The following is a 12,556-nucleotide window of genomic DNA, read 5'->3' as shown; positions in this document are numbered from 1 at the left end:
TTTTTTCAGCAAGACGGTGGAATGACCTTGAACCGGCACGATGGTGGACAGTCAGAACGGATCTATTCTGTGCATTTGTAGAACTCAAGTGCTACAAAATATATTAAAAATGTTAATTGTAATATGTATACATATAATGTATAAAACGAATATGAATGTAAATAATTTAAAGATATAAATGTAAAATACCTGATAATCTGGAGATGCGAAAAGATCACAACACTTTCTCCAATCATCTAACTTCATCTGCTGAAAAGGAGACTGCGCAGCCTCTTCCAACGTCTCAAACTTCTTGAAGTGGTCATGACATCGTCCTTTGTGACGTCGGAATAGTGTAGCCATCAACTCATTCACGGTTCTCAAATCCTCGCTACGGCTAAAGTCGAGGTCGAATTCATCCTAACAAGGGAATCAGGTAAAAAATATAATAGATTAATCTAAGTGAAAAAAATGTACTGAAAAGTAAACTCACCAGCACACGACTTCGAATGTGCTCCTTAATCTCATTCGGAACATCTCGCCATGAGCGCACATAAAATGGAGCATAAGCTCGAACTACTGTGCCAATATAGGAGGAAAGCGCTGCTGCACTATCATCCACTCCTCCAGTGGAATTATCAGGAATTGTGACCTTCAGTTTACCGTGCCTTCTATTTTTTTCAAGAGAGATTCCACGTGTATAGCCACGACCGCGACGTGCAGATGCATCAACTACATGATAATAATAGATATACTATAATTATAATTATATAGTTATTGAGAAAAAATATTAACTATATATATAATTATCAACGACAATATTTCCTTACTGGTAGGTGTCGACTGGCTGTTGTTCTCTTCTGTGTTAGCTTGATCTTCAGGAACGGATTCCTCGAGTGGGGAGTCCTCAATGGATTCAGGACTTGGACTTGGCGGAGGCACATTTCTTCGTTGTCGTTTTGGCGACATTCTTTAAAATAATTAATTATATCAAAGAAAATTAATTAGAAGAAATTATGAAAATTTAAGATATTTTATAGTCACCTATATAAATAAAATATTTAGTACTTTTACTCTTCAGATGAATTTTTCATAGTTGTTTCAGAATCTCCATCAATAACATCTTCATCATCATTATCCACCTCCTGCCCGGATTCTGATTCGTATTCATCTTCTGACTCGTCTTCTTCATCATCATTATCCACTCTATGACGCTCTACTTCATCCAATCCAATCCGTTCACAAATATATGACGCTCTACTTCATCCAATCCTATCGCACACAAATTTTTACACCCTCGACATGGACACTTAATGTAACCACGACTATCAGCAGAGGCCCGTGCAAAATCAATGAAAGTTCTTACTCCACATGCATAGGGTACGTAATCCTTTCCAAGTCTATCGTCCAGACGCATCTAATTTTTGTCCATTTCTAAAAACATCCAGATATTAATAACACGTATATTGAAAATTCACATGCATGTCTTGCCTCCAATTCTCATTACTTTTTTGATAAGGTAGTTGGTCCTATCCCATTCGAGATTATATTCTCCATATTACACAAATCTCGTCACTCTACTAATTTCCACGTTAGTAGAAATTCCGGCAGCACCTCCCCATAATTCTCCAAGTATACATGTTCAAATATCGGGATTGTGACCCTACGAACAGTATACCCGAAGAACAATAGAAGAAGATACCGAAGCTTCATATTAAACGTGGAAAGTAGCGAGTAACAAAAATGTGTAATACAGATAATATAATCTCAAACTGTCCACACTGGACAATTCAGGAATCAGTGGACACATAAATGTACATTGATTCCCGAACGGGTCTAAGGGTATTTATGCAATGTCACACGCATCTAGCAAAAAATCATACTAACAATGTCTCCATGTTGTTTACATTAACAATGTCACCTTCAAGTAGTGTTATATTGTTAAATTAAAGAGAGATGGAAGATAATTATGTGACCCTAAGTTTCGTGCCTTGTACACAACGAGGGAGAATTATCTTGAAGAAATGTTTAAATTTTAGTCTAATTACTTAACCGTCACAAACTGTCCGACCTTGACAACTCTCAAGGCCGGAAAGACTATGACAGTCAAGCAATTAAATTAAAATTTCAACATTTCTTCAAGATAATATTTCCTCGTTGTGTACAAGATCATCATTCTTAAAGTATAATTTTAATTGATATACTTAATTTCAAAAGTTATACTATAATTTTAATTATTATAATTCGTAAATAGTTACTTTTATGCTTGTTATTACTTATATATTAAATATTATTATAAATATTTAATTATCATACTTAAATTTCAATGGTTATACAATAATTTTAATTATTATAATTCTTAAAGAGTTACTTTTATGCTTGTTATTACTTAATATTAAATATTATTATAAATATTTAATTATCATACTTAAATTTCAATGGTTATACAATAATTTTAATTATTATAATTCTTAAAGAGTTACTTTTATGCTTGTTATTACTTAATTTCAAATATTATTATAAATATTTAATTATCATACTTAAATTTCAATGGTTATACAATAATTTTAATTATTATAATTCTTAAAGAGTTACTTTTATGCTTGTTATTACTTAATTTCAAATATTATTATCACAATATATCAAATCCATATCACAACATATAAAAGTGATAACTCACAATATATTCACAAAATAACATGCCACATGTATTAACATATTTCTAAACTTGAGTAAGCAATAAACATGTATTAACAAAGCCTAATGACAATATATTTTTAATAATAAACACAATATTTCAAATTTATATCACAACATATTTAGAATAACTCACAAACTATTTACAAACTATACAAACAATAATCACAATATGATAAAGAGTAAGCATCAAATCACAACAACATATTGATAAAGTTTAGAAATATACCTAGCACTCACAATATCCTCTTACAAATCAAAATCTTCAAACTTTCCAAAACAAGCAATCCTTCAAAAAAATACAACACAAACTTATTAGAAATATTCTATAACAAAAACACATTCTATAAATATCATAAAATTTAAATAAAGACAAGAAATAAAAATATTATCTTACCAAAACTCAACTCTCTCTCACTCTCTAACTCAACTCTCTCTCACTCTAACTCTCTCTCTCTCTCTCTCTCTCTCTCTCTCTCGTTGCGCGCACGGGAGAAGAAGAAATAATGGGCATCCTCCCGTGCGCGTACTGATTAAGTTCTAAAATTATTAGTTTAAACGTTCGAACGTTAACTTCAAACGTCCGAACGTTAATTCTAAAATTATTCCCGCCCAGAACGTTCGGACGTTTAAAATACACGTTCGAACGTACCCTTCTTATGATATAACATGAAATCTAGCGGGAAAGTTCCCGCACTTTCCTCATATATGTTCGAATGTATCACAATTTTTCGTTCGAACGTTCGTAGATTTATAGATAAACGTTCGAACATACTACTTAAACGTCCGAACGTACATTTCATGAAAGTGTTACCATATTTGAGTGGGAAATCTCCCGCACTAATTTAACTAACGTTCGAACGTTGACGGATTTGATGTTCGAACGTATAGTATAAACGTCCTTACGTCTGAATAATCACACAGATATTAAACATCGAGCGGGAAAATTCCCGCCTCTTAGTTTAACGTTCGAACGTTAACTTCAAACGTTCGAACGTAAGATTCCTACTATACTTAACTTATAGTATAATATATATACTACATTGTATAGTATTTTGTGCATAATATAATTTATATATTATGCACAAAATATGTGTTTTTCTAAATTACTATATATGTGTTTTTCTATATATTAATTATTTAAATTTTATACAACTATATCTTATATAATTAGTTAAACTCAATAATATACTAGTTAAATAATATATTTATACTATAATATATAGACTAAATTTACTAATAATAGTTTAGTATATGACTATATGTAAATATCATACTACTAAAAATTTACAATATTACTACCATGTTGTTCTAAATTACTAATGTATAAATATAATAGCATGTAATACTAATGTATATATAATATACTATAAACACTAAGATGCATAATAACATCAACATGTAATATTGTAATACATATACTAATGGATAAACACTAATCTATAAATTTATAATAACATATAATACTAATGTATAATAACTAAAGTATTATTCATATCAATTTTATATAACAATATCTTGTATTAATTATATTTTTTGACCTAATAAATTCTCAACATATTCATTTTGATAAATATATTAGTAATTCTAATATACATTAGTATAATAATTAGATTTATGGCCTAATACTAATACTATTAGTAAACCACTTTAAGCCTATATATAAATTACTATATAAAGCACTATAGTATTAATTACTAATACTATATTACTATGTGATACTATTAACTATAGTGATATATTAGTATTAGACATTAGTATACTAATACTATCAGTGATATAGCTAGTGTAATATAATAATATTTATACTAATACTATTATATAGTTATACTAAATTAAAATCACTATAGCAAATATTAATATATAGTTATGCTAATCGCTATAACTAATACTAATACTAATATAGACTACAGTTATAACTTATAGTATTATAACTTATACTAATATATTATATAGTTATACTAAATCACTATAACTAATACTAATATAGTTATACTAATCACTATAATAGTGATATAGTATTAATATCACTATTAGTATAATACTATAATATATAGTATTAATAATAACTAATACTAATATAATTATTAGTATAACTAATATTTATATATATTAATATATATATCAAGTATAAGAGATTAGAGATTTAATATATATATATATATCAAGTATATTAGTTTATTATTAATATTTCGGTGCTTTTTTTTTAATATTCATATATAATAATATATATCATATATTTTTTTTTATAAATTTTCATATATATATAATATATAAAATAGATTTATATTAGTTAGTATACTACTATACAATACGGCGTCGTTTCTATTGCAATAGGACTTTCTTTTTAATTTTTGAATGCATGTTATTATGTTACTTGTTTTATTTAGTTGTATTTTTTGTTATAATCAAAAGTTTAATTAATTTAGATTGTAATGTTGAGAAAATTGAAATTTAAAAGCTCACAAATTTTTTTTTAAAAAAAAAGTGGGTCAAATATGAAGTTAAAAAAGATAAAAAAAAATAATAAAAAAATCCGACTCCGCTCCGACAAGTCGGAGTCGGAGTCGGAGCGGATTTTATATGTTTCGGAGTCGGAGTCGGAGGTCGGATTCGACCTCCGACAAAGTCGGAGTCGGAGTCGGAGGTTGGGCCCTCCGCCTCCGAAAGTGTCGGTGCTCAGCCCTAACAACATGTATAAACATATTGCTAAACTTTATAAATATAAGAAGCACTCACAAAAAAACCAATAATCTAATTGTCAATAATATTATATAACATCCTAATATATAACTTAAACATTTATAATATAATATATTATATTGACAAACGTTCGAACGTAATAATAAGTACGTTCGAACGTTCTATGTATATAAGGCCAAAACCGAACGTCGAAACGCATTTCCCTGCCCGTATCCATCGTCTTCTCCGTTATTTGCCGCCACGCCGCCGTCACCGCCGCCGTCAACTCCGCCACAACCGTCACTAAAAGGTAGGCATTCATCTTTTATGCAAATAACATGTATTTTATTGAGATTTAGATTGACATTTGGATTGAGTTTGGTTTAAAACCGGATAAATATTACCGGATTTTCAACTTCATTTTCCGGCCACCACGACCAGTCATTGGCCGAATAGTCACCGTAGAAATGTTTCTTGAAGTGTATACTTCATTTACATGGTGACATTTCGGCATTTAGACCCTTGTAGAGAAATTTTCGAGATTTCAATAATGGCTGAGTCGACTCAGCCATTCTGCGTCGAAACGTTCGAACGTTTCACCAAGACATTCGAACGTACGACGTTTAAATTACCGAGCCGTTACGGCTTCCACGTTCGAACGTTAATCGTCTTACATTCGGACGTGAATATTATTAAACGACATACGTTCGAACGTTAATATTTACTTTCGCACGTAAATCACATACGGTCGGACGTTTAATTATAACATCCGAACGTAGTGATTTTCTACATTATTCATGCTTCGACGTTCGGACGTTCATATTTACGTTCACACGTAAAACAAATACGTTCGAACTTAAATTCGAACGTATTTGTTTACTGCTTATGTTCGAACGTACATCTGTACATTCGAACGTATTTGTTTTACGTTTGAACGTAAATTTATTTACATTATTTTACGTGCGAACGTATAAATTAACGTCCGAACGTTTTTATCTTTAACGTTCGAACGTTAAAGATAAAACGTTCGAACGTTAATCCAGAGCATCTTAAAATTAATACAAAAAAATGCATTATTCTAAATAATTTTTTTTTCCTTTTCTATTTTCAGGATATGGCTCTTCCACTGCATACACGAAAACGAGGGAGGGAAGGAGCCACGTCGGACACTGCCCGTATCGGAGCTCGTACTGTTATGGTAGAGAGAGAGGTCTTAATTAATGAGTTCGACGAACTCTGTTGGCAGCAGACGAACCTAAGAGATGTTTTCCTCAGTAGAGGCTGGGGAAATATCTGCACATTGAGGGGGAAGGTATACCCCTCAATGGTTCAAGAATTCTATATGGGGATGTGTGACATGCCTCCGGATGCATCCTCTCACACCGTGACTGTACGCGGTGTTTCCATTGAGGTATCGGCAGATGTCATCGGCGAGCACCTCGGGATTCATCGAGGTGCTCAGACATTTACACACTCAACACCCCGTGAGGATGTAGGCACTTCTGCATCATCTACTGGCCGGGGATGTGAGCCAGCATCAGCCGATGATGCAGGCCAGTCAGAGGCTGAGGATACTGGCGTCGAGGCTCGGGATGATGACCGAGACGAGGATTTCTACATCCTCACCGGGAGGGATCGCATGCAGATCGAGCGGAAGAACGCCTTCAACCAGAACCATCTGCTGCATTTCTTCCGCATGTTGCACCTTATTGTTGCAACAAATGTCGATCCTGTGGCTCATAAAACCACATTTAGTCGGCTTCGGGCACAATTTTTGATACGAGTGGCACGTGGAGATCCTATAGATTTGCCACTGCACATTTTTGAGAGGATCCGTTACGAGGCGAGCATCGTCTCCACGGATAATCTCCCATATGGTGTCCTCATCAGCCGACTATTACTTGCACGGGGAGTGCCGACCCAGCCAGAGGAGCGGGTCAAAGATCAGATGAGCCCCCTCGACATGACCACGCATCGGCGTAGCATTGGACAGGCGAGGGGACGTCAGCCACCCCCTGTAGAGGATCTAGTTCCTCCGACGCAGCCTGAGCCAGGTCATGTCGGGAGTAGTAGTCAGCATACGCCGAGTACATCTGCAGGAGATGTGCGGCCTGCTTGGGTTGATGCGGTCATCTCACAGCTGACTGCGCATATTGATCATAAGATCGATCGATCGCTCGAGGCTATATCGGCGTCTGTTGCCGAACTCACCCATCGTGTAACTATCCTCAACGACAAGGTTGATACCTTGACTGAGGAAGTACGGAGTTCGACTTTTGCGGATAACGTTATCATCTGACTGTTGTTTACTACGTTCTATCAATTTTTGTATTTTATTTTTAATATTTGTAACGAAAAATATTATGGAATATTTTTATCGTTTTTTCATTTCAATTTTTAATCTTCTTTGATGTTATAATTTTCAACTTTAATACTAAATCACTGCATTTCAAATATATATAAATCAATAATATATATTTATATATTACAAAGTGTGTATATATAAATATATACAATTCAATTTTTTAGACTTGTTCACAAATTATGCACAATAAAAATACATAAATTTTAAATTAAAGTCATTTAATTTAAATTTACAATGAACGTTCGAATGTTATTACTTAACGTTCGAACATTGGTGCAAACATTCGTTCGAACGTAAAATTAATAACATTCGAACGGTTGCGCCAAAACATTTTACGTTCCAACGTAAACAGACATAACGTTCGAACGTATATGTGACGTTCGAACGCATATTTCCCATACGTTCGAATGTAAAAAAATCTCATTCTATCTTTAGTGACGGTTTCCAAAAACTGTCACAGAAAATACCTTTTAGTGACGGTCTAGGGACTGTCACAATTTCCCAACCGTCACTAAAAAGCAATTGTGTTGTAGTGATAACATATTATAATTCTCTCTTATACCTACTCAAATTTTACTTCAAACTATATATTTTTCATGTTCTTCCCAGTGTACATACAGTAGTACTAGTAGGCCCACAACAAGAAAAATCAAATAAAAATAAATAAATACCTTTAGGAAAGAGTGATGGATTAGGTAAATAATTTCCAATCTTAGAGTGTGTAAGTTGCACGTATTCTATTTGAAAATGTGGAAAAACTTAAGATTCACATGAAAAACTATTTTTTTCAAAAAAAGTATGCGAGACTTGTACATTACAAGAATATATTTAGCTTAACAAAGGAGTGTGTCGGGTTTGCACATCTTATAATTGCCAATATCATTTCTCATTTTAAAAAAGTAAGCAAATTTGAGATTTACATGAAAATACTCACTTTTTCATTCATGAGGAACTACAAAATTGATCACTTTTGGCTTCACCATCCTCACATTCAGAAGTGCCTTCCTCTTCTAATTCACATGACCAAGCATGTTGTGTCGCAACTCTGTATTATCAATTGCTTTCATGTTAGCAACCACATCACTGGATTTAGAAGTCAAATATAGGTGTCTATTATCTTACCACGAGCCAAGACTATCGCACCCTTTGTGACCTTCTACTAGGGGTGGAAGTTGGTCGATCTGGATCGAAGAAACCGACTGGACCTGATCGAATCGAGACTGAGAACTATCGGTCTTGATCCATGAAACCCAAGACCGAAAAGTTTCGATCCTTTTTTTAACAAGAAATATTGATTAGGGATCATAAGAAAGAAAAGAGCAGGCTCAAATTTGGGGCTTCAATAATACAATTATCATGCACATATGTATGCATTGGCCTAGTTAGAATTTCGCTCTCTAACCTTCTGAAGAAAATTAACTCTCTAAGTTCTCCTTACAAAACTGATCTTCTAAGGAGGAGGACCTCGAGCTCTCTCTGCTCCTCGATCCCTCTCATCCACTTCTTGCTCTCTACTACTCCTATTGTATATATTTGATTTATTTTTATTTTGGATGAAATAGTAATTTGATTTATTTGATTTATCCTAAATTCAGCCAAGGAATCCTTTAAAAGAACTCCTGTGTTTATGAAACTTCTGTACGTCTGATTGGCCTTTGTGGTTAATTAATTACTTTTGTTGTTAAACTACGGCCTTAATATATAATTATTTTATATATATATAAGATTAAATAATGATAGGGTTACTATCCTCTTACTACTAATTTACTACTTTTTTAGGATTTGATTTTTTTTTTAATTTTTTATTGTGTCTATTAGTAAAATTATATATTCTTTTAATTTTTTCTTAATAATTAAGGATGTTAAAAAAATACTTAAAACAAAATGATAAAAAGATAAAAAAATTTAAATATATTATAAGTAGTAAATGGGTAGTAATATGGTAGTAACCCAATCAATACCCTATAAGATTTCTATATAAGAGCTCTCATTTCTTCATCTTATTCTTTAAAATACATCATCAAAATCCACTTTTTCTATTTTACATACTGATTTTTACAATATAACATACATCAGTTTATCTATTTTTCTTCATATCATTTAAATATTATATTTTTTAATTTTTTTTATTCATTTCAAATATTTTATCTAACTACCAATGATATCCTCAAATCTTTTAATATTTATAATATCTCTCCATATACAATGTCATATAATTATGTTATATTTTAAATTAATCCAAATTTATAAACTAAACCAAAATATAAATTAATTCAAAAACTAAAAAAATAGATTATATAATGAAAAGAAGAGATTAATTCAGCTTCAGATTTTGTCTTTGGCACCCAGTAGAAAAGAAAGTGTGGGAATGAGAGAGAGGATCTGAAATGAAAATAATTGACTTTCGAAGAAGAGCAATGCTACACAATCTCTCAAACCTCCACACACCACATTTTTTTAAATTTTTTAATATTTTTAATATTTTTTTTTATTTTGAGTTTATTCTTTTTAAACTAATTCAATTCTTCTATTCATTATTCATTAAATATTTGAAAAAAAAATTAAAAAAAGTGTGGTGTGTGGAGGTTATGTTAATAGTAGAAGGTTGTATAGTTTTTTCTTAAAGAAATGAGGAAAATCAAACAGTAGGAGAGAGAAACTATTTTAAAATGTTTACAATAATGAATAATTCCCTCCACATCTAGCATGTTACTGTAGCAGAATGTAAAATGAAGGATGAAATATAAGAACTATTAGATGGCACTTTTAAGAAAATTTCTTTATATTTTTAAAAAAATGTATTATAGAGCAAGTCGTTGGGATTACTTATAGTAAGAAAAATGAGTGCTTTTTATGTTTCTTATTTGTTTGGTGATCAAGGCTCAAAAAATACTGGTCGTTGAATTGACTGGTTGTAATCGGGTGGCGTTGGACCGTAGGTGCAAGAGAGGTTTTAATTTAATTTTATATAGATAAATCTTTTTTTCTTGGCATATTATTAGATCATGAATAATGATAGTTGTGCTGAGGATCTCTATCGACAATGGATTCCAATACTAATTTTTTTTTATTTAGTGATTAAAAAAATATATTTTAATGATGTTATGAATTTTTTTTTAAAATATTTAAAGATATAAAAAAATAAATAAAAAAAATCAAATGACCGTATCGGGAGAATTTGTTGGGCTACACCCTCGATGGGTGCAGCACAACTCTTAGATCATATATATATGAGCATTGCTACTCATAAGCCCATACACCACACACCATAATTTTTTTTTTTTATTTTTTTATTTTTTTAAAGTTTTTTTTTTAATTTTATTATTCTTAAAATAATTGAATTATTTTACTCATAATTCATATACTATACATTTGATAAGAAAATAAAATTATAAAAATTATAAAACTGATGGTGTGTGGTGTGTGAGGCTTAGGAATATAATTTTTCTATATATATATATATAGGACAATGCAAAGGTGGCTACCAAATGTTTCCACTAAATGTGCACACTAGTACAAATGAGTTTTTTTTTTTTTTTTTTTTTTTTTTTTTTTTTTAAGCAGTTTTTAAACATTCTTAACCATTAAAAAAATTAAAAATATAAATTTACTAACAGTCACTTTCTTAAATTTTAAGAAAAAAAAAATAAAAAATAAATATGAATGAACACATTTGGTAGACATATTTCATAATCATATTATCATTTTCAATATATATTCACTGTATTATTGTGATTAGTGTTTTTTTAACAATAAATATTCATGAGGGATCAGAAAAAGGAAAATAAAAATTATCATCAGCTCCTACTCTTCTAGTATATATTTGGTTTATTTTTATGTCTAATTTCTTTCCCAATTTTCCTTTTAGACTCAGAATATCAAATATACCGTTTTCTGGCTACCAACGTGATGCACGCCCCATAGCAAATTCAGGGCCATCGATATACGACCTTTCAAGCCTAATGTTGGCATGTGCAAATTGTATACGCGCCATAAGATGGACTCTGCTACCTCAGATCGTCCGCAACCTTCGTCGACCCTCTGCTATGCTATCGACACATAAACCCCATCCCCATTACAAGCATCACAATATTGTCCATATTTTTTAAGAGAAATTCTTCATCTACAAAGTGATCTTGCAAAAGAATAATTTACAGATTAATGTAGTTTAATATAGTATATTTGATTGTAAAGTACGCTTTGTTGTAAAATAAATCTAACGAATTATATTAAATCACGCCAGTTTGTATACTAAATTTTGTATATCTATTTATAAATCTAGAATTCCTCATTTTTCAGATAATGACAAGATAAAACAAAGAAACAGAAACACTAAACTAAATGGATTAGTTGCATCTACCTCCAGAACATCTTCCAATATTCCTGGATCAATTCAGGGGAGACATCTTCATGCATGACAGAAATCATACGTGTCCTAAAATGGAAAAAGGGGGATATATACGTATGTTGCCCTTTTCTTTGTGAAAGTGTAGTATCTCATCCAACATATATGGCCAATGAGTAGATTTGGTTATGCTAAAATTTAATAAATGTTGCGCGACATAACCAATGTTATTACTTCTAGCATGCTAACTGATCCATGTAAGTTGAGCAGCATGTTAAAAATTTAGGAGTATTTTAGTTATAATAAAGTCATACTACGATTGGGTATTATGAAATAGTTCCTACTTTAACATTTTTTATTAAGCAAGTGAAGGTTGTGAGAAAGTTATTTAAGCTCACACGGCCTCGTTTGGAAATACATTTCAGCTCGTCTCATCTCAAGATTTCCCAAGATTTCCTTCTCAATTATCATTCAAACATAAATATTTT

The sequence above is a fragment of the Juglans regia genome, chromosome 5 (genome assembly GCF_001411555.2).
Source record: "Juglans regia cultivar Chandler chromosome 5, Walnut 2.0, whole genome shotgun sequence".
Lineage (NCBI taxonomy): Eukaryota > Viridiplantae > Streptophyta > Magnoliopsida > Fagales > Juglandaceae > Juglans > Juglans regia.
The sequence above is the reverse complement of the archived record's forward strand: the minus strand, read 5'-3'. Positions refer to the sequence as shown.